Source organism: Podarcis cretensis (assembly GCF_951804945.1).
Source record: "Podarcis cretensis genome assembly, chromosome: 7".
NCBI classification, from domain to species: domain Eukaryota; kingdom Metazoa; phylum Chordata; class Lepidosauria; order Squamata; family Lacertidae; genus Podarcis; species Podarcis cretensis.
The window spans coordinates 22527065-22547187 of record NC_137176.1 but is presented as its reverse complement, the minus strand read 5'-3'; the positions used below and the strand labels follow the sequence as shown (position 1 = coordinate 22547187).

General features: G+C 42.7%; 2 long non-coding RNA genes across 2 annotated transcripts in view; one reads left to right on the top strand and one right to left on the bottom strand.

Annotated features, from left to right (window-relative positions):
• Positions 1–20123, bottom strand: part of LOC307220945 — a 367696-nt gene that overhangs the window by 265808 nt on the left and 81765 nt on the right. The gene's annotated exons all lie outside the window — the stretch shown is intronic.
• Positions 3548–8012, top strand: LOC307221012. The gene is made up of 3 exons (XR_013841279.1): positions 3548–3650; positions 6786–6853; positions 7922–8012. It is a non-coding gene; the product is annotated as an uncharacterized lncRNA (long non-coding RNA).

The window sequence follows — 20123 nt, the reverse complement described above, 5'->3', positions numbered from 1 at the left end:
TGACTCCTGCCCACTCTGCAGGGAGTCGCACAAGGGTTAACAACCTGTAGGGGAAGAAGAAGTAGAAGAAGAGGATTTGGATTTGATATCCTGCTTTATCACTACCCGAAGGAGTCTCAAAGCAGCTAACATTCTCCTTTCCCTTCCTTCCCCACAACAAACACTCTGTGAGGTGAGTGGGGCTGAGAGACTTCAAAGAAGTGTGACTGGGATAAAAACAAAGATGAAGGATTTGCTGAAATATCTATTTGAATTAGAATACAAAGAGGGGAGGTGTGAGGAGGTCAAGGAGATAAGTTGAGAAAGGGAGTTATATTAAGGTTTAATTTTTTTTTGTCTTTTTGATTGTATCTTTATTTTTTTGCTGTCTTTGCCTTTTTTATTTTTATTTTTCTCTTGGATATGTTTTGTTTTTGTATATTGTGTTCCTTTTTGTAATCTTTTAAAACTTGAATAAATATTATTTGGAAAAACAACAACAAAGAAGTGTGACTGGCCCAAGGTCACCCAGCAGCTGCATGTGGAGGAGCGGAGGTGCGAACCTGGTTCCCCAGATTACGAGTCTACCACTCTTAATCACTACACCACACAGGCCCCCAACAAGGGGGAGCTTGTTGATGCGAATCAACTGGAAGCTTTCCCCTAGAGTCACCGGAGGGTCAGGCCATGGCCCTAGCCACCACCTGGGCATCGGACTGGAACCACGACCACCGGATTCCTTTAATGGAATACCCTTCAAGGAGAGGGGTAGGTGATGGCCACAACCTCCCCTCCAACACACAACATATTTCCAATGCCTAACCACCAAACCTTACAAAGTTGTGATGATCTGCTATCTGCCAAGTGGAATAAATTCCTACCAGGCCCCTTGGACAACCAAGGCGACCAACCGAGGTCCATGACAAGGTCAGGTGCAGAAGCAAAACCTAGAGGGAGGGAGAGAGTGTGATGGTTTGTGTATGCTCTTCGCAATAAGCACCCTCTGCTCATGCAGAGAGATATTTACATTCTTTATTTTACATATCTACAAGCAGCACAGTACAATCATGCATCCGAATCGTCCGGTTCAGATTCAGGGAGTGGTCTTCTCCTGCTTCTCCTCCAACAGAAGAGGCGGGGGAGCTTCATGGGATGTCTTTGATCCCTGTGCTTTAACCCTCTCCTTTCCTGTGCTGAAAGCACAGGCTTAGGCTCTCCGCCTGTTCCTGAGCTCCCTGTGCGGTGCTGGGGCTCTGCTTCAGCATCAGAGAGCCTTCCCACCTCCTGGCACTCTCCCTCTTCCCCTCCCATCACTTCTTCTCCATCTCCTTCTGACTGTTCCCACTCTGACTCTTCTCTCCCTGACTCAAAGGCGTTCCTTGGCAGTCCTGTAACAGGGAGGGAGAGTGATCTGAGGAAGCCTGGAAACAAGGAAGGACTCGTGGGCCCGCGGCCATTTTAAAACGGCCAAGCCACGCCCACCAGACAGCTGGATTGGCTGGCTGGGGTGCATGGCGCAGGCCCAGGACTCCATTGATGCAGGGGGGCAGCCACACGCCCCCTGCGAGTGCAGGAAGCGATTCCCGCTCACAACCCCTCCCCTCCTGGAAGAGGAGAGGCTTGGCCAAAATTTGGGTTAGCTTAAAACTAGCTTCTCTCAGTGAGAGAAATCTCCAATATTCCACATTGCCTGGTTCTCGGTGTTATGTACTGAAGTTATCACCCTGGGCCAGCAGGGCGATACTGTAGATAGTTTTCACTCAGGTCCACGTCAGCTATTTTAGGCGGGAAACCCTGGGTTGTTGTTGCTACAATGTTGACAGCCGGCTGCCTATAAAAGCAGGCTGGCTGAGCTGTTTGCTGTTCAGTTCTGTCCAGCTTAAAAATAAAGAGCTGCTCTGGAGAAATCACTGTGTCGTCTGCTATGTTCGCCCACAACTTAACACTCTCCTCATCCACTTTTGTATTTTGCAGGGGAATGGGGGGGGGGATGCACAAACTGTGTCAATGAGTTCATAAACATATTTAAAGCACGCCCAAAAAAAGAATCCTGGGGACTGTACCTCTCAAAGAGGTACAGTTCCTAGCACCAGTAACAAACCACAGTTCCCAGGATGCTTTATTTTCTTTTTTTTGGGGGGGAGGGAGATTTTGGATTCCTAAATCCAAAAAGGGATTGCAATTTCATAATTAATTACCTGCTGCAGCTATTAATGTGTTATGTTTTTCTTTATATTTTATTTATATAACCTCTTTTTTTGGGGGGGGGGAGGCAGAAGCATTTCACCGCTTCCTAATCATGATTTATGATGTCAAACAGTAGTCTGAACTCTTCAGCAGCAAAGCTGTTTGCTAAATAAAAATTAATCTTAATTATGGTTAAACTAGAATGGCATCGTCAACCAATTCAACTGTTTCTAAATTTTGCTAACGCTTCTGAAAGGAAACAAAAAGAGAGAGGAAGGGAGAGGAGGAAACACACAAAAGGAAAGCAAACCCTCATTTGGAAGCAGGGAGATTAACAGCTTTTGGCTATTACTAAAAAAATATGTCACTTTGTTAGGAGCAGCCTATCTAAAAACAAAAAGCCAACAGTTTTCAACAGCAGAATTCTCTGGAAGGAAAGACACATTCACAAATACTTCATGTGAGTGTGGAAAGAAAATCTTGACTGAAAGTAGAGAAGAATAGGCTTGCAGGCCAAAGATGATAGACCTCTGACCTGTTTTAACAGAACAGTTTGTATGTTAACATGCTACTTCTGAATATTGAAATGAGCCAATGTATGCGGAAGAAAATACATTGTGCAGGTTTGTGTATGTGTTCTTCATGCTATCTCTCTGCTTTTCCCATAACCATTTTGTTGGTAAGGTGAAGAAGGTAGCATCTGAAAGCTGGTTATGGTGGTGGTAAGAGCAGGGCTGCCCCCAAAATGAGGTCAATTGATGGCAGCCATCTTGGGCAGTAGAATCCCAAGGTGGTTAAATGGGACAGGCTGCCCCGAGTCGGGGGTATTACAGGCTATACTTGCTACCTTTACTCTGAGAGAGTTAAAATGCAGAAATATTTCTTTCCTGAAGAACGGAAGAACACCTATACCAGGGGTAGGCAAACTAAGGCCCGTGGGCTGGATGAGGCCCAATTGCCTTCTCAATCCGGCCAGTGGACGGTCTGGGAATCAGCATGGTTTTTAAATGAGTAGAAGGTGTGCTTTTATTTAAAATGCCTCTCTGGGTTATTTGTGGGGCATGCCTGGTGTTTTTACATGAGTAGAATGTATGCTTTTATTTAAAATGCATCTCTGGGTTATTTGTGGGACATAGGAATTCGTTCATTTACCCCCAAAAAATATTGTCCAGCCCACCATATGGTCTGAGGGATAGTGGACTGGCCCATGACTGAAAAAGGTTGCTGACCCCTGACCTATACTTTCTATAGTAGCATCTAATGTTTATCTCTTTTGAATTGGGTGTGTGTCTGAAATTCCTAGCAGCCAAGAAGGGCAAGGATCAAGAGGGCATGGAGTCAGCTGGGCTCCTTCAAGTGTCTCATCCTCATCCTCTAGCTACAGAAACTGAAACATTGTTGGCATCAATCAGTTCCAGTCAGCATAGGCAGTGGACGAGCACAATGGGAGCTGGAGACTGACAACATCTGGAGGGCCCTGAGTGGTGAAGCAGTTGCTTTAGTCAAATTTCATAGAATCATAGAATTGTAGAGCTGGAAGGGACCCTAAGGTCATCTAGTTCAAGCCCCTAGGATGGAAGAATCTCAACTGAAGCATCCATGGCAGATGGCCATACAACTTCTGCTTAAAAACCACCAAGGAGGGAGAGTCCACTCACACCCAAGGGAGTCCGTTCCACTATAGAACAGCTCTTACTGTCAAAAAGTTCTTCCTGATGTTTAGCCGGAATCTCCTTTCTTGTAACTTGAAGCCATTGGTTCGAGTCCTACCCTCTAATGGTTTAAAGTTTCCATTCTGTTTACCCATAGTAGTTATCTATGTCCAGGTGTAATAATAATAATTATTATTATTTATTATTTATACCCTGCCCATATGGCTGGGTTTCCCCAACGACTCTGGGCGGCTTCCAACAGGAGATTAAAAATACATTAAGGCAGGGACCCTCCTTTTGGATAAAATGGAGTGACAAGAACTAACTTAAAACCATGGAGAGACCTGGTCTGAACAAAGACATTGGATTCTTATCTCATTATACATGACAAAGCCATTTTTCACCTTCTCACCCCTTGCTTTTTCCTGTAAGACCTATTGCAGCCGTTAAGAGTCATCAACAGGCTCATCACAGCTATCTGCCAATCACCCAGTCCCACCACCCTTCTGAGTAATACCCCTCCCCACCTTCTCACTATATAGAAGGGTCTGGTGACTTCTGTTTCAGTGTATCTGAAGAAGTGTGCATGCACACGAAAGCTCATACCAAGAACTAACTTAGTTGGTCTTTAAGGTGCTACTGGAAGGAATTTTTTTATTTTGTTTTGACTATGGCAGACCAACACGGCTACCTGTCTGTAACAAGAACTATGTATACCATCATGAGCTCCTTGGAGGAAAGGTGAGATTAGATATAGATAGATGATAGATAGATAGATAGATAGATAGATAGATAGATAGATAGATGAGAGAGAGAATGCATTGCAAAATTCAAATAAGTGCAAATTTCAAAGGAAGGCTGTTCTTTGTTCACATTTTGTTTCAGAAGATGTTGTTAGGCAGGTTCACCTTTAATTGAATTGAATTTATCCCCTAACCCTACACCCAATTAAGGATAATATTCAAGAAACATTCCAGAGTTTTGCAAGCAAAACAGAGGTGCCCCAAAGAGTTTATAATCTAATTTGTGACATTACGGAAGAGAAAGGAAGAACGTGGTTTTTTTTTTAGCCATGCCCATCTCCTTTCTTTCAGCAGTGGGCTATGGTTCTTGAACTCGTAACCTCATAGGCTAGCAGGAGCACTCCACATGACACCCGCAACTCAGCAGGGAATATGCCGATAATTGCGAGTGTGACTGCAGCTTCCCTCATCTTACACATCTGCCACAAAAATATTTCTGCAGCCTTTAAATATTCCCACTAATGATTCATCTTGCATGACCCTAAGCCACACATTCATAAAAATGACTCCCTGCATCTTTTACCTGCGCTGAATATCAGCATGGCAGCTCAGGGAGAAACAAATATAGGCCTTTGTTAAATGCAACTGTGGATAATTAATGATATATGCTCATACCATCTATTCAAAAGAGGTCCAAGTTTAAAATTACATCCAAAAGCCGCTTCGGATTGAGGCATACTGGCAGATGATTACATACATTTTGCACAGTGTGTGATCAGTACGTTACCCATTATATTTGTGTACATAAGCAAACAAACAGCAGGAATTTCTTCCCCATTGGAAAGGGGATGAAACAGGTAGATTAAAGGCCCCTGCTTCATTTGTCAAGACATCTGAGTGCCTTATGAAGTTATGCACTATAACTACCAGTAAGCAAAACACCAGAAAAAAAGTATTAGAGAATGCTAGGTTATACATTTTATTGGGTCCATATCTGTGTGTGCCATTTAGAAGTTTGAACATCTTGAAGCAAAAGAACAGGATTTTTAATAGAGGGCAAGAAAAAGTTTTAAATGATGGAAAACATAGATCTGTCTCACATTGCTTCATGCAAACAGATAGTGCTTATTTCTTCAGATGGTATCCTCTGTATGCACACTAAATAGTGGAGGGGAACCAGGATCATGCTTGCTGGACCAGACCCTGATGTCATGTGTGCCCCCCACCCCCACCCCACAGCCCCACCCCCTGACTTCCATGCATTCAGTGTAACATTTTCAGATATAATAAGAATAATAAATATTTTTTTTATTTATACCCCACCCTTCCCAGTTCAGAAAACTGGGCTGAGGGCGGCAAACAACAAATTTAAAACACTTAATTGATACAACAAAAAACAGCATAAAATACAGTATAAAACATGAATAACAATAAATTCAGAATTTGAAAATCAATTTAGGGGGGGAATCCATCCAAGAAACATTAGATGATCACCAGGGCTAGCTGGCTTAGTCCTATTTGGGCCAGCGAGGAGACCAGGGGAGAATTAGCTGTGGGATTCCAGAGCAGGTAATCTTCATAAAAAGGGGAGGGGGAGGGAAGGAAGGGGAATAAAAGATCAGGCTAAGTTCAAATTGAAAGCCAGGTGGAATAGCTCTGTCTTACAGGCCCTGCGGAAGGAAGTTAAATCCTGCAGGGCCCTGGTCTCATGGGACAGAGCATTCCACCAGGTCGGAGCCATCACTGAGAAGGCCCTGGCCCTGGTGGAGGATAATCTGACTTCCTTAGGGCCTGGGACCTCTAAACTATGATTATTCATGGACCTTAAGGTCCTCTGCAGGGCATACCAAGAGAGGCCGTCCCGTAAATATGAGGGCCCTAAGCCACATAGGGCTTTAAAGGTCAAAACCAGCACCTTAAACCTGACCCAATACTCCACCAGGTGCCAGTGCAGATATAGCCCTATGCCCTCAGGCCTGGCCCTCAGGTTCTGTGCCAAAGTACTCTCGCGGTCCACTTGGTCTGAGCGGTTGGACCAGCCTGAGCTCGATGGAGCCGCTCTTCAGAACTAATGAGCACAGGGGAGGAACAACAACAGACAGACAGACAAAAAAATACTACCCAGATGTTGCAGAATGGTTGTGGGGTGCACTTAAAGAAGCTGTCGTTTCTCAAAGAAAGTGTCAAGGAAAATGACTAATCTCTTGTTTCAGTTTCGATGCAGTGGACATCAGAGTGAAAAGATGGAAGAAAGAAGGTGGACAAAGCAGTGCTTGGATTTAAGCTCTTGAGGTGTTGTTACTCTGCCTCCTCCTCCGCTAAATTAGTGAAGCAAATATAATCTAGCTTTAAAGATTTAAGTATCTGCTTTCCTTTATAAAGTTCCTTGCTAGTTGGTAGTCTAGGGGAATCAGGATGCTTGGTGTTATCGTGGATTCATTAGGGTAATCTTAAAAAAAAAAAAAGAGTGAAAGAGATAAGGAGAAGGAACAATTATTTTCTTATAGGAAGTTGAGCGCGTTTATGAGACTAATTACTGCATTATTTATACTCAACGAGTAATTTAAAGGGCTTGCCCCTTCATAGAGCTGGGCAGATAATGAGAATCAAAGTCTGAAAACACTCTAATGAGAAAAATCAGAACGCTCATCTCCCGCACTCCTTGCAACAGGGACCTGATTCTTGGTCCTCTGGAAATATTTGTCAAAAATGAAATACACGCTCTGAGGGGAATTCAGATTTCACCTCTCTGCGAAATATGAGTCTGTAGGGAAATGCACACCTCATAACCGATGAAAATGTAAACATTGAGCTATGGAATCATAGCTGGAAGATATATCAAGAGTCATCAAGATAACACCTACCCACCTTCTAAGGACCCAGCAGACTTAAATAATCTCACCCACATTTCTAACATATTATTTCCTGCTTACGCAATTGAGGTCTTTTCCAGATGATTGCATATGATTGTATGTAACAGCAATCATAAACATGTCTACTCTTGAAGTAAGTTCTGTTACTTCCACAGAGGGATAGGTTAGAATTTCATTTGATTCCCCATTTTAATACACGCATGCTCCACTTACATAATTCATATTTCCCAAAGTAATATGTGGCTCTAAATGCAGCTAAACCCTCAAAATGTACCCTTCTATGAATTTTGCAATCCGGTTCATTACAAAATTCATCCCCCAAAGTGTATATTAGTGGGAAAAGTGCACAGTAGGGGAAATTGTTTGCGGGGGGGGGAATGCATATATTAAAATTGCATACAAAAATGTGTATATGAGGAGAAATGTGAATGGATATGCTGACAAATGTTTCTGTTGTATTTTTATTTTTTAAAAAAATTGCTGACAGATGCAGAAACGGGGCAAATTGAAACAAATACTGGAAAAATGAGAAATGGAGCAAACCTGAAATTTTCAGATTTGTCCATCCCTGTTTCCAGGTATCATAGGCTTGTGCCAAAGTTGTTTAGTTGGTTATCTGTTGTGATGCATTGTATTTGATGTGCATCCTGACATAGTAATAGTGCAGGCCAGAGATTGGCAGTTAAGGGAGCCATCCAAGCCCAAGATTGGCAAATATGAACAAGTTAGGATCCAGTGAATCTCTGGTTTATCTGATCAATTGCCAGTTTCTGGGCTATGCTGTTGTAAGTCTGAGATACTGGCCAGCTTAGCTGAGATGGGTGGTTCTTATGTCAGTGTAATTCTGAAAAAGTGGGTGTTCCAAGGGAGTGGTTGGGGTGGGGGACTACTGTAAAACCATCTGTTGCCAGGAGTCCAAGAACATCTGTGGCCCCGCTTCTGTGTCCTAAAGTGACTCGAATGGTTTTTTAATATCTATTTCATGAAGAAGAGGGGAGATTACCTGCATTTTGAGTGAAGCCATTTGCATGAAACCACCAGTAGCCATCAGTGGCCCATCAACTAGTGACACCGTGTAGTATCAGCAGATGACTGCATGCATTCTGGCTATATGCACTGCACTACAAATGGCCACAGCATAGAGGCCAGGGAGAATAGGAAAGAACTTTGAATTTGGGTAGGGATTAGTGGTGCATCTCAGGGAGCCGTGGAAGGAACAAATTGCCGTAGCCTCTAACCCACTGATAAATTGCATTCCCAGAATATTCTGAAATGTCTGGGAGTGGAAAGGGGAAGACTTGTGTAAAGTTCTATGCCATTATTAAATCTCATTCACCAGTACACATGGAACTTCCCTCCAGTGGCCTGCAAAGTGGGCAACTTGTTATTATGCTAGAGTGCCATCTAGCTGATTCACACAGTAACTGACATCCCTACATTTCTCCCCTACCCACAGTATTGCAACTGAAGAGGGATATCTTCTCATGAGCAAACTTGTGAAGTGTTGAACATCCAAGCATGGGTATGCAAAATTTGAGTGATTTGTCTATTTTTAGGGTTAATGCACTATAGGAAAAGCACAGTAAACCCTAAGCCTGTCAAAAGGCAAGCAAAGAATTCATTGTGGAAGATCCAGTTTTAATGTGTGAACTGCATGTTGCACACATCCTTAGCAGTAATTGCTCAGTTTCATATCTGATGGTTAGCTATTCTCATGAATTTTTGCACTAGCTATTCCTGCTCCTACTTTCCTTGACAGCAGCAACAAGTGAATTAGTTGCCATAATGGGCCCAAATATAGGGTGGGAGTAAGGTATGGATGCGGGTGGAGCTGTGGTCTAAACCACTGAGCTTGCCGATCAGAAGGTTAGCGGTTCAAATCCCCGCAACGGGGTGAGCTCCTGTTGCTCAATCCCAGCTCCTGCCAACCTACAGTAGCAGTTCAAAAGCACGTCAAAGTGCAAGTAGATAAATAGGTACCGCTCCGGTGGGAAGGTAAACAGCATTTCCATGCACTGCTCTGGTTTTGCCAGAAGCAGCTTAGTCATGCTAGCCACATGTCCCGGAAAAAACTGTCTGCGGACAAACGTTGGCTCCCTTGGCCAGTAAAGCAAGATGAGCGCCACAACCCCAGAGTCATTCGCGACTGGACTTAACTGTCAGGGGTCCTTTACCTTGACCTTTTAAAGATATTCTCACTCCTGTTCCAGTCACTACTACACAGAATCATATAATCGCCGGGAGGGACCTGATGGTCATCTAGACCAACCCCCTGCAACACGGGGATATTTTGCCAAACATGGGGCTCAAACCCACAACCCTGAGATGAAGAGTCTCATGCTCTTCCAACTGAACTATCCTGCTCCATTTCTTACTGTTTCTGTCATTATGTAAAACAAAGGCTATTGAAACAGTTGTGAATCTTCAGAACCCAAAAGCAAGGATAGTGATACCAGCTAATCAGGAATTGCATAGTAGCTTCATGGCTACATAGTCAATGCAATTGGACTACATTTAAGGCAAATTGTGCCCTTTCAGAGCAAGGGTGATCCATCCTGAATCTGTTTCTTTAAATGCAGTCATTCAAAATTGCCAAACCAAAAATAGCTGTAACCGGGAGAGTTTCCACTGAGTTTTATGGTTTTGTGTTTTTATATGGTTGTAAACCGCTGTGATATATTTTTGATGATGCAGCAGTATATAAATATTTTTTAAATAAATACATAAAATTAAATTCTTCTTCTCAGCTGTCTGTGCACAGCATATATATATATATTGAGCATATATTGAATCAGACCTTTGAGTGCCAAATGGAATGCCAACACTTTCAGAACCAGGCTGGCACAGCAAACAGACCTGGATTGGGCCTGATGCTGGCTGGCACTGACTGAGCGTGGCTCAGGCTTCAGTGAATTTCAGCTCAGCTCAGCCCCATCCTCCTAACTCCTCATTTGAGTGTCAAGACCCAGCAACCACCCCCTCATAGAGAATAAGACACTAGGACACAGATATTATGTTAATGTTACTGGGCAAATTTTGGCGACAACTTTATTGTTTACAGACTGTGAGTGGTATTGGCTTAGGCAGTGAATGGACCAGACTATGACTCCTGCCCTTTGCGCAGGAAGTGAGGTAAGGGTAAACCACCAGACAGGGGAGCCCCGTCGATGCGGTCCAACTTGAGCTCCCCGAGATGTTCCCATCAGGGTTGTGTCATGGCTCTAGCCCCGCCCTGGGCTTCGGACAAGACCACACCCCCAGATTCCTTTAATGAAATACCCTTAAGCTTGGAGGGGCAGGTGATGGCCACACCTCCCCTCCCCCATCATAAGGTCAAACAATGCCTAACTGCAAAACCTTACAAAGTTGTGACGTTTGCTACAAGGTAGGCGAAAACCAAATGGCCCCATGCCAATTTTGCCAAGTGGAAAAATTCCTACCAGGCCCCTCAATGGCAACCAACCAAGGTCCATAGCAAGGCCAAGGAAAAAGAAACCTGTAAAAGAGGGAGGGAGGGCGAGGGTTTGAAGACACCAGCCAAGAGGAAGCCCTCCGGCTCACGCCACAGCTTAAACAGTCCCAGCCACACACCCCAGCCCCAGGACAGGCCGGCTGGCAATGATGTGGCCGGGATTCCCCGGGCAATGTGAGACTTTGTCCCCCGCCCCTGGAGGAGAGGAGGTGGCCATGTGGTCCACCGCAACTTCTCCCCACGGGGAAGTGGAGCGGACTTGGTGGCTTTCTGCTGGGCTCCACTGATAAGGATACTGCCCGTGAACCTTCAGCCCACACATTTGGTGTCTGGTCAGCTCAGCTCAGCCAACAAAAGCAAGTAGAGGATGTGTTTGTTCAAACCTCCAGTCCACAACCAGGCATAAGGGGTTTCTCTGGAGTTTTTGGGGTTGCAACCTAAATAGCAAAAAGTGCATGGCATTTGTACGTAATATTCATAACTGGGATTTCAAATGCTTCTGAATGCTAGCACAGTCAACATTTCCCAGGATAAAAATGTTTCTGTCACATGACTCCATTTTACCCTTTTCGGCACCCATTTGGTGACTAAACTGGAAGTTTGACAGAGAAATTAAGGTTGCAATGCACCACAGTGGATAGTGAGTTAGAGGCAAGTTGCATGGGTATCAGTATTGTTCTAACTAGCAATTGACATGGTAGAAAACGCTTAAGAAACTAAAAACTTCAATCTTTTTTTTTAATTAAAAAGAAGACAGAAAGTACACATTTGCATTCTCGTTTGCTAACAGGTGCAAAAGCTAGTAAGCAAATGTCTGGTAATCCAAGCTATTAGGTGAAAGAGGAGTATATGTCTTCTGGAACTGGCATTCAGTTTCGGTGTTGTTGCTTTTCTAATAACAATTTTCATGAGTTCATCTCATAATTACAAGATCTGCTTCATACTAGAATTGCCGTTGTCCCTTTTTGCCATCAGTGGGACCAAACATTGCTGCTATGAAAGAGCACTTCCCAAATTTCAGGTCCTGCAGAACACTTATTTTCTGAACTAAAGGCACACTCCACAACACCTAAAAAGTTTTGCTAATGAAGTGCAGAAGGTTGCTGCTTTTGCAGCATCAAAAATGGCCGAGGAGATGAGTGAATTTAGTGGATTTGCATAGGGGAGGGGGGAGAGCCGGTATTTAGCTGCAGGTGTGCTCATGCCCAACGAGGCTACTGGTGTGTTTTTTTGTCTTTTGCAGTGGGTACCACTGGACAAAAGCAGCCAATGATGCCCTGCTTTCCCCCATATGTGCACACTATAGTCCTTTGGATTTAGAGCCTGGTGTGGCATCAAGGCTTATGTCTTCATCACACACTGCCTCGTGTGTTCACTTTTGCCCTCTGTGTTCTGGATGCCCTTTCTTGAAAAAGAGTCCCTCCACTGAATCCTGTATATGTCTAGATTTCCATCAGTTTTTTTAATGGATAAAGCCTCTCATATATTACCCATTTTTACAACATGCTTTATAGTCTATTTTACAGCCAGGCTGGCTACTTCACTGTATGTAAAATCTTGTGGTGTATGTAATGATAGAATAAACAGAGACATGATATAAGGATGGAGAGAAAATGGTCTGAACAGTACTACCAAAGGGTGGAAAAGGAGCTCAATCCATTGGAAGCAGGAAAGCTGTGGGGCGTAGCCAACTAGGTTTGAGTAAACCTACTGAAGATATTTCCATACTATATTTTGCCTAAGGAAAGTGCAGAGTTTCGATGCATAACAACAAAAACATTTCTGTATCAAAGCAGGCGGAAGGGATGGGTAGAGGCACACACAAAGGAATATTCCTTTTTTCATAAGCCTGCACATATTTTCCCCAAACACAGACAATCTTTCTGAACAGCACAAATGCTTCACTAAACACTGCCAGTGTTTGATGTCTCCGTTAGCAATCTTCTCAACAGGAGAGGCCAAGTCAGAAACCGGCAGCGGTTAAAAGAAAAAAATAATGTTTATGGCATCAACAGCATGAAAATATGAGCTACCAATTTCCTGAGCACCTTCTGGCAACAGGTGCCCATTCTGACAATCAGTAGCAACCAGGCACCAAGTGCTAGAAATTGACTGAGTTTGATATATATATTTTTTCAAAGTTTTTTTTTTAAAAAAACCTTCTTGTGCTTTACTGCTTTTCTTAAATCCTGAGCTCACTAAAACATTTGAGAATTCTCACTAATTCTTGAATCATCGTTGATTTGAACTAATTCTAAGCTACTCTGTCCCAAGAAGTGACGTCAGTCAAACAGGACAGGATTCTAGCCGAAGTGAATTAAGTGTGTGCAGATCCCAGGGACGTTCAGAACCCAATAAGTCAAGCAGAAATGAGGTTTTAACCGCCGGTTAAATTCAAGCAAAGCAGGTTAGAGACCAACAAGCAAAGCCAGACAAAGTAGAGAACAAAGTCCAGAAAAGAAGGTAGCACATTGGAGATCTCCAAATGGAGCCTAGGCCTGAAGTCAGAGGAGGCAAGTTTGAATGTGCTGTAATAACTGAAGTCTGAGCCTTAAGTAGAATTGTAGCTTAATCTACAAAGCAGATAGGTTAAGCTTCTCCTCTTAAAGGGTCCCAGTGGTGTCAAAGATGGGTTCAGATTTTCTGAGATTCACATGTGTGTGTTTTTATGCATTAGTGAAGCTTGCATCTAAAATACGTGCCAGGGAAACATTAGCCAAACACTGCCAAGGAAGGAGAGAGACAAAATTAAGACTATGACATTAGGCAGTGAGTAACAACCACCTCACTACACAATGATCTGTTCACTACACCCTGGACCTACCTAAACTACTCTCCATGGTTGACACAAATCAGCATATAATAGACTGTACAGCTGCAAGCATCTTGTCCACATTTTCAGGCACCAGTAACTGACACTGATCCCACAAAATAAGGCAGAATGGTTTATCGGACACCTTGACAGACACTGTATCAATGGTGGAACTCAAGTCTGCATGGAGGTGGCAAATTTTGTCCTCATAGTGTATTTTGGCAACTAAAACTGGTTTAGGTTATATTCATACTAGGTAACTAAAGCTGCATATGCATCTAATGTCTTATGAGATCACCCTCATTTTGTGAGCCAAAACAATATGGCTCAAGTGCTATTAACCTCCATGCGAGCAGTTATAAAATCATAAAATAATATGCATGGCTTTCAAGAGTCCTGTTGCATTTTGAAGGTCTTTCTTTACAGGTTCCTAAAGGGGCTTCACATCCAAAGAATTTCCATATATGTGAAGGCCATTGCTGTGGGAAAGATTTTACTGAATCACCCAATCTCACTGCTAATATGGAAGAACTTTTATTTTCCATCAGAATTGTAGATATTAACATGACAGTCCCTTGAAGTGATGATGAAGTTATGAAAACTTGGTCCCATAATAAAAAAGTAAAATGCTTTGCAGAATGATTGAAATAAAAATTAACTTCACAGTTGAACAGGAGACATTTTCTGCCCTCCAGATATTGAATCCCATACTTCTAAAAGAGCACATGCAATTTTCATATTTTATAATGTCTAATGAGTAATATATGAAAAAGTAATGAAGACTCTTAAATATTGATATATTTGCTAAATTAAATCTGTGTCCAGTGAGTCAGAGGGAACATGACTGAATATGGAAGAAATTCTGATGTAAAAATGGACCCCCATCTTGCTGGTTCCTAGAATTTTAATATGGATCTATTTTAATTCAGCATTCTTCATAAACACAAGGCTGTATCCTCATAAGTCTGTGAGGATACAGTCTCAAATTTAGAGAGGTCCATAAACCAATATTTTAAGATATTGTAAGTCACTTACGTTGGATTATCAACTCCCTTTTCTCTGAGCGACTTCTTCCATCTCATCTTGGGAAGAGTGGCTCAGTGGTCTAGTTTAAGCCAAGGTTAGGGAATTTGTGGTCCTCTAGATTTTGTAGGATTCCAACTTTCCTCAGTCCCATCCAGCATGTCCGATAGTTAGGGATGTTGGGAGCTGTAGTCCTACAACATCTGGAGGGCCATAGATTCCCTATCTCTGCTGTTAGTGGTAGAAGGGATAGGGCTCACCAGATGTTGGGCTCCAACTGCCATCAGTAACAGTTCAGCATGGCCAGAGGTCAGGGATGATAGGAGCTGTAGTCCAGAAATATCTGGAGTATAATTGGTTCTCCACACCTGGTTTAGGCCACACATTCTTATTTTTTTCCTCATTGATAACCCTGAGTTTATGATTTTGAATCTCAAAGTCCCTCTCACTGAGATAAAATGAGATTTGTACCTTGTTTTAGTTACTGCTTTATTTTTTTTTAATGGAGAGAGGGCAAATATATGTGTGCGTGTGTGCACACACATGCATGCCATATTGACTGCCTTGAATGTCAGACAGGACAAAAAAAAATAGTTTACAGAATAACAAGTCTTGCTGAAGCAGAACCAGCTTGGCTTCTGCAAGGATATATCTTGCCTCTCTAGCTTATTAGAGTTATTTGAGAGTGTCAACATATAGCATATAGTTAGAGGTGATCGAGTTGACCTAGACCAGACATAGTCAAACTTGGCCCTCCATATGTTTTGGGACTACAACTCCCATCATCCCTAGCCAACAGCACCAGTGGTCAGGGATGATGGGAGTTGTAGTCCTAAAACATCTGGCTGGCTGAGTTTGCCCATGCCTGACCTTGACTTACAAGAAGCTTTTGGTAAAGTCCTTACCAAAGACTCCCGAGCAAGCATAGCAGCCATGGAATAAGAAGAGATGTCCTGTTAAAAGGAAAGAGGGGGAATGCAGCCCTCCTCACTCTACTGTCATCTTGATGGCTTGCCAGTGGTATTGAGATGCTACAGCTGGGGCTCCCCTCTTGCTTGTAGGATGGGCTGCATAGTGGCAGATGAGATGTTGGGACCTGGTTGTGACATCTATATAGAGGCAGGTGATTGTATAAATGTTGTATAAATTGATTGTATAAATAGATTGTATAAATGTATAAATAGATTGTATAAATGTCCACTCCATCTCAGTCTACTCTCATTCAGTGAGAAGGTTTGAAGGGAGCGTGTAAGCATGTTTTTACACTCCTCCCCTTAGTTGAGAGGGACGCAGGTGGCACTGTGGGTTAAACCACAGAGCCTAGGACTTGCTGATCAGAAGGTCGGCGGTTCAAATCTTCACGACGGGGTGAGCTCCCATTGCTCGGTCCCTGCTCCTGCCAACCTAGCAGTTCAAAAGCACGTCAAAGTGCAAGTAGATAAATAGGTACCGCTCTGGCAGGAAGGTAAACGGCGTTTCCGTGCGCTGCTCTGGTTCGCCAGAAGTGGCTTAGTCATGCTGGCCACATGACCCAGAAGATGTACGCCGGCTCCCTCGGCCAATAAAGTGAGATGAGCGCCACAACCCCAGAGTCGGCCATGACTGGACCTAATGGTCAGGGGTCCCTTTACCTTTACCTTTTACCTTAGTTGAGAACGCCACTTCAGATCTTCCCAGTGACTGTAGGAAGGAAAAGGATGGAGCCACAGGGAATGGTATTCCCAAACCTCTGGTCCATCCACAGATACAATTAATGAACATCTAAGCAGAACTAATATCTATCTTTTCTGATATAGTGACACTACAATAATATTATATGTATACAGTTGTTATGCCAATGCAATGGAGTGAGCATTAAACCACCCACGCACAACTAGTTAAAAGTGGCTGCTTTGATAATTTGCACAAGGAGGAGAGTAATAACAATTACAGGAGTCTTTTATATGCATTATCTCATCCAATGAATCTTACCTGGTAATTTTCATTTTTTATTGAAATGCAATAATGGTCTGAAATAGCAGTCTTTCCATTCCAGGCTGTGATCTTTAAGACTTAACAATGCATTACAAAATAAGACTCTCACATGTTTGATTCCTCATACTCTCAAGGAACATGAATCTTCCACAATTTGATAGTTTTAAATAGAGGTAGACAAATTTCCAATGAAATATGTAAGTCTCACTTGCCAAATTAATTTAAATTCAACATCAGACAACAAAACTGAGCTTAAGCTTTATGACTAATGACCCCAAGCATAACCCCAAGGCCACAATCTTGTGCACATGTAATTTGGAGGTAAATCCCATTGAATTAATGGTATTTCCATTTGAGTATAATCTGAAAAGAAACCAGAGTATACATCTGAGTAAATAAGAAAAGGATTTCAGGCTTCATGAGTTACTGGCACATTATGCTGATGTGCAAATCGTATTCTCTCATGTTGACATCTTAGGTTATTGCGATAGAACTAATCCATAGGAGTAGATGATTAGTCATTATTGTTGCCTTTTGAGCTCTGCAGGAATATAGAAACATAAATTAGTGGATACCTGTGTATCAGAGAAAGAGATTAGAAAGCAATTAATAGTCTTTAAACATGTTCCTGAAACTGCCACCTGGGGAACCAGTTACCATGGGTTGTTTTCAATGGAGTTTTACTCAGAGTAGACCCATTGAAATTAATGAGGATGACTAACTCCCTCAGCCCCCGTATGACCAATGGTTAGTGTCAGGAATTGTATTGAAGAGAAGGAATGGTGGAGGTCTCTCCCCCCCTTTCCTGTAGCTTACAGTGAGGAGGAAGGCAGTTTTGAATTACAATAGGGCTTTGAGGAGATAGCAGCTCAGAGACAGGAAAAACAGCTGAGTTATGTTGTGTTAGGAGAAGAAGAAGGGGAGACAGAGCAGCTAGCTGGCACGTCAATGGTCAGCATACCCAACCCCCCTTCTCCCAAAACACGCCATTCATTAAGGGTGCTAAAACAAAGAGCACAGAGACAATTGTCCATTGGAGAACGCCATAGAGGTGTTGTTGCTAGAGAGGGAAGGGGGAGGAGTTCAGTGCGAGCAACTCCATTATGGAGGAATGACCGGGATTCTTTGTCTTTTACCCTGATGACTGAATAAATCACACATAAGAACTGTCTTGTTTCCTCCCTGCCTCTTGGTGCCATCGGGGAGAAGGAAAGAGTTCCTCAAGCCTGATAGTTAGGAACGATTAGAGTCTCAGCCCAAAACATATGGAGGGTACCAAGTTGATAAGAACTGCTTAAGGTGGGCTGGTGGTCCAAAGTAGACTATATACTTATACTAGAAACTAATCTTTAAGTCAGTAAGAAAGCAGACAGGTGTTGTCTTCTAAGAACAGACCCATTTTCTTTAGGCCACATACTTAGTGAATCTGTGCACCTTATCTATCACCAGTTGCACTTTCAGAGTTCTCACCATTTTGGAGGCTGGGAGGAAGCCTGAGGTTACAGCCCCACACTTCTTCTAGAACAGCCTGTACCCACTTGGGGTTTGCAGATTTCTGGACTATAGTTCTCATCACCCATTATCATTGGACACACAGCCTGGGTTTGATAGAGGTTGTAGTTCGATATCTAGGCTTGGGGACATACTCTAGGGTGTGGAACTAGTTGCCGACTACAATAAGGTTACCATATTTTTTCAATGAATCCAGGGACACTTTTCAACTTCAATGGATTTTGTATGGGGACTGAGGTGTAAATCTGGGGACTGTCCCTGGGAAACGGGATGTCTGGTGACCTTAGACTAGAAGACTCAGCTATACAGCTGAAAATAAAATGCTTTGAATGTGTTGTAAAGGCAATATACAATAGTGACACTAGATGGATGACAGTGAGCTATGCAAAATTCAATGTGTTTTTCCAAATGTTTTTTTTAAAAAGCATTTTCACAGTGTTTTTTATATGTGTGTAGATTCCATGCCAAAGTTAAAATGCTGTTATCATTGTTGTAGGTCAGTGTTGGCCAAACTCGGGTCTCCAGCTGTTTTTGGACTACAACTCCTATCATCCCTAGCTAGCAGGACCACTGGTCAGGGGTGATGGGGATGCTAGTCCAAAAACAGCTGGAGACCCAAGTTTGGCCAACACTGTCCTAGGTATAAATGCCACTGGAGAGATATTACACAGGGACCTATTACCTGTTCCGTTATATAATTGTACAGGCAAATCATGGCTCCCACAGTGCAGTTGATCAATGAGGTATGATCCAGACATTAAGCACTTTTGATGCCCATTGATTGCAATGGAAGTATGCAGAACATGCATTGTTTTCCCATTGAAGTAGTCAAACTTAAAAGTGCTCAATTTTGGCTGGATTGTACCCATTGCTAGAGAGTAATGGTGAGCTATAGCAATTCAACAACACATGTTTACAATGTTTTTAACATGTGTGTAGATTCCACCTAGGGTAGGCAAACTTACTGCCCTGGACAGAAATCACTGGAATTCTTTAATTCCAATGGCATGGCAGCACATCTTGTGGGAGTTGCATGCGTGGGAGCTGGGCAATAGCTCAGCCCCAGGTGATGCAGACTCTGGGACTTCCAGCTAGGAGGCAAACTCTTTGAAGAATCCCTGTGCATCCTTTTCCCACAATGAAACATCAATTCCCTTAACAGAAATATACAAGAAAACAACCGGCGCTACTGAGCTACAGTCATATCTGTGCATGTTTAATACCAAACCCTAGAATTTGAAATGGCTAATTAAAGACATTAGCAAATGTCAATACAGCAATATTTTAATGACTTCAAGATAATCCCACAGCAATCAATTTAAATCAAAATGAGTTTATTGTAAAGTGCCAAAGGTGGAGAAAATGCTTCCTTTGCACTACAAAGTACAGATTTCTGAAATGAATAACGCCTGTTCAGAATTTAACTAGATAATTACTTCATTTGCATTTGGTAAAGCGATAAGAGGAATGGAAAACGACAGCTCAGTGGGAAATGATGTTAAGCGTTAATAGATGACATGCACAAGACAGCAGTATTCAAACTTTTGTCATTTTTAACAGGGCTCTATTTGAAAGAAATACATTTATTAACCTCAGTGCCCCAGTAGGGGAGAAACAATGAAGAATAAAGGTATAACAAATGAAGGAGTAGCTCATGCCATGCCTGGATTCAGCATACTATTCAGATCCTGAAGAAATATGATATGTAAGCCTCTTCAGACTTTACCACAATTTGTCTGGTTCAGTTCACAGGAAAAATATTATGTCGTGGACTGTGACAGCATGGGCTATAGCCTACACCGAGAGAGGGAACGGAACAAGCAAACAGGCAAACGAACACCACCATCTTGTTAAATTGATATCTTCCCCCCACCTTTGGCCACCACCACTAACCAC